Genomic DNA, 2,849 nt, shown 5'->3' with positions numbered 1-2,849 from the left:
ACGCATCCAAGATGCCATCACCCTCATCAAGTCAACCACGGTGGACGTGAATCTGCGGGATGGCGTACGTCGACTCCATCGCGAGCTACGTACTAAGGATCCTATTGTTGTAGAATTATGTCCCACTGCTGCAGTTGGTGGTCGACACGGGGGACATGGCGCTCCTACAAACCCTCCTGTCCAAGCCCAACCTCGACGTCAACGCCACCGACAAGGTATACTTCTTCATTGAGGACATATATTATATTCCACATAACGTACTGTCGTAGGAAGAGCGCACGGCGCTGACGCGTGCGATCGCCAAGAGCAACGTTGCAGCGGTTTTTGCTCTGTTGAAAGCCAACGCCAGCGTAGACCAGCTGAACGAGGTTGAAAACCGAGTGCACATACAACACCCGATACATTGATACTAGGTGCAACTGCGATGGCTCTTTGCCGCAGATCTCTCTGGCAATGCCCTGCTTCAAGCAGCATCCGCCAACAACGTCAGCAGCGTCGAGCGCTGGCTACTAGCCGGAGTGTGTCCTGCAATGGCCAATGAGGTACGACATTCGCACATTCTTTTTGTAAACGTCCAACGATCCCTCCGTAACTCTAGGACGGCGCCTCCGCACTGCACGTTGCCGCTGCCAACGGCTACGACGCCATCACCACGCTGCTGCTGGCAAAGGACCCATCGCTCTCTCTGCACAGCGACCATGTATTCCATCCCTCTACATTCAACCAACCTTTCATATTCCACACTAACTAGCGAGGCAATCTGCCGCTGCACCTTGCGGCCGCCAGCGGTCACTTGACCGTCGTCGATCACCTGCTCAAGGATTCGACCGACAGCAGTGGTCTCGACTGCACCAACAACGTACGCACACTTCTTTCACTTATAAATGAATGTATCAACTTGATACAGGACGGCGAGGTGCCTTTATTCGTGGCGGCCAAAGCGGGCCACGCCAACATTGTCGAGCGATTGCTTGATTCAGGAGCATCGGCGAGTGCCACGGCCAGCGTACGTATCTCCGAGACATATAGCCTCAAAGGCAATATATTCAAAGGGCCAAACGCTCCTGCATGTGGCGGCGGCGCAAGGAAATCTCGACGTTGTGCAGGCGCTCGTGGCAAGGGACTTTAATGTGTTTGCCACAACCGTGGTACGAACATGATGGCTACCAAGTTTGGAAAATGTCTTATTGGCGTAGGAAGGTGACTCGTCATTGGCACTTGCGCAACAGCAGGGACACTCGGACGTCGTTGGCGCCCTGGCAACTGCTCAAGCCACTGCGAGTCAACGATTTTTGCTTGCCGCTGGTGATGGCGACCTTGCTTCTGTCACCTCGCTGTTAGAAAAAGGTGTTCCCGTCGACGTCCAAGACGAGGTGCGTCCACACGAGACACTAGGAAGGATCGTATGTTTCCTAGAAAACGGGTCGCACCGCGCTGCACAAGGCGGCCGCCAAGGACCACGGCGAGGTCGTCGCCCGGCTCGTGGCTGCGGGCGCAACCATCGACGTCGCTGCGCGAACGGTACAGATGACATATTCTCTTTTTATGGGAGGAGCAAATCGTTGCTAGAACGGCTGGACTGCACTCTTGGTCGCGACAGCCAAGCAGCATGTTGGCATTGTCGACCAGCTCTTGCGAGCCAGTGCGAGCGTCAACGTCGACGCCAACGTCAAGGAGCGCACCGTGCGTTACCCAAACTTCATATCTTGAACTAGAATGCTTGCGCGTAGAAGACACTGTGCCAGCCACTGCATCTCGCAGCCAAGTACGGCAACGTCGCACTCGTCGACCTCTTTGTGGCGCACAAGGCCAACGTGGATGCGGTAGCCGCGCCGGATGCGTCATCAAAGGGTGGATGGAGACCGATGGTAGGGCTCCATGCGGCCGCTGCATGTTGCGATCGAGAATGATCGCATTGATGTCGTCCAACGGCTGCTGGACGCCGACGCGTCCCTCTCGGTTACCAACCTCGTAGGCAGACGAAAGGAATATGACATCCTCATGCATGTTTTGCTAGGCGGGCAAGACCCCTCGGATGCTGGCCAAGGCGTTGCAGCGCACGGTGATCTTGCACCGGCTTACACGCCACGCGGTGCGCCGGCGAGCTCCAACATATATATGTATACCAACAATATTCCGGTAGCTGTTTCGAGCCGTGCGCGACCACAACGTTGACGGCTTCACCAAGCTTTTGGACGTCGACGTCGACGGCATGTGCAACAACGTACGACCGTTGGTGTTGCCGTGATCTCACGGGCGTAGGCCGGCGCGCCGCTTCTGCATGTCCTTGTCGAGCGCAACAGCACCGAGATGCTGCAAGCTGTCTTGGCCAAGTCTCTCAAAAGCATCAACGTCGAGCACGAGGTATCGGATGGCACGAACCTTATGAGCAGCAACGCACGTGTAGAATCAAACCCCTCTGGACCGCGCGATTGCCAACAAGAGCGCGACCATGGCGCTGGCGCTGGTTCTTGCCAACGCAGAATGGAAGCATCTGCCCGAGGTACGCATGCCCTCGCCCGACATTGGCAATACTTATTGAGTTGCAGGCGACGGTCGCGGCGTTTGTTCGGTCGCCAGACGCGTTTATGTTTAGCGCGCAGCTGCTCCGCGCGGCGTCCTCGGGTGACACTGGTGTTGTTGCCAAGCTGCTCGCGATGGGGGTGCGCGCCACCGCGACGGACGAGGTGCGGAGGTCGCTCATTGTTGCTGCATACCACGCCGCAGCGTAGACCTTGCGGACGGCGCTGCACGTGGCGGCCACGCATGGCGAGGAAGCGATGGCCGTGCTCCTACTCGAGAAGAATGCGCTGCTTTGTCGTTGCCGCGATCACGTTCGTGCTGCTTGT

General features: G+C 57.1%; 1 protein-coding gene across 1 annotated transcript in view; it reads right to left on the bottom strand.

Annotated features, from left to right (window-relative positions):
* Positions 1 to 2,849, bottom strand: part of SDRG_15132 (TKL protein kinase) — a gene marked incomplete at its 5' end in the record, with an annotated part of 8,869 nt that overhangs the window by 2,410 nt on the left and 3,610 nt on the right. The gene's annotated exons all lie outside the window — the stretch shown is intronic.

This window comes from Saprolegnia diclina, assembly GCF_000281045.1.
Source record: "Saprolegnia diclina VS20 unplaced genomic scaffold supercont1.85, whole genome shotgun sequence".
In the NCBI taxonomy this organism is placed as follows: domain Eukaryota; phylum Oomycota; class Saprolegniomycetes; order Saprolegniales; family Saprolegniaceae; genus Saprolegnia; species Saprolegnia diclina.
This window is presented reverse-complemented; position numbering and strand designations above follow the sequence as displayed.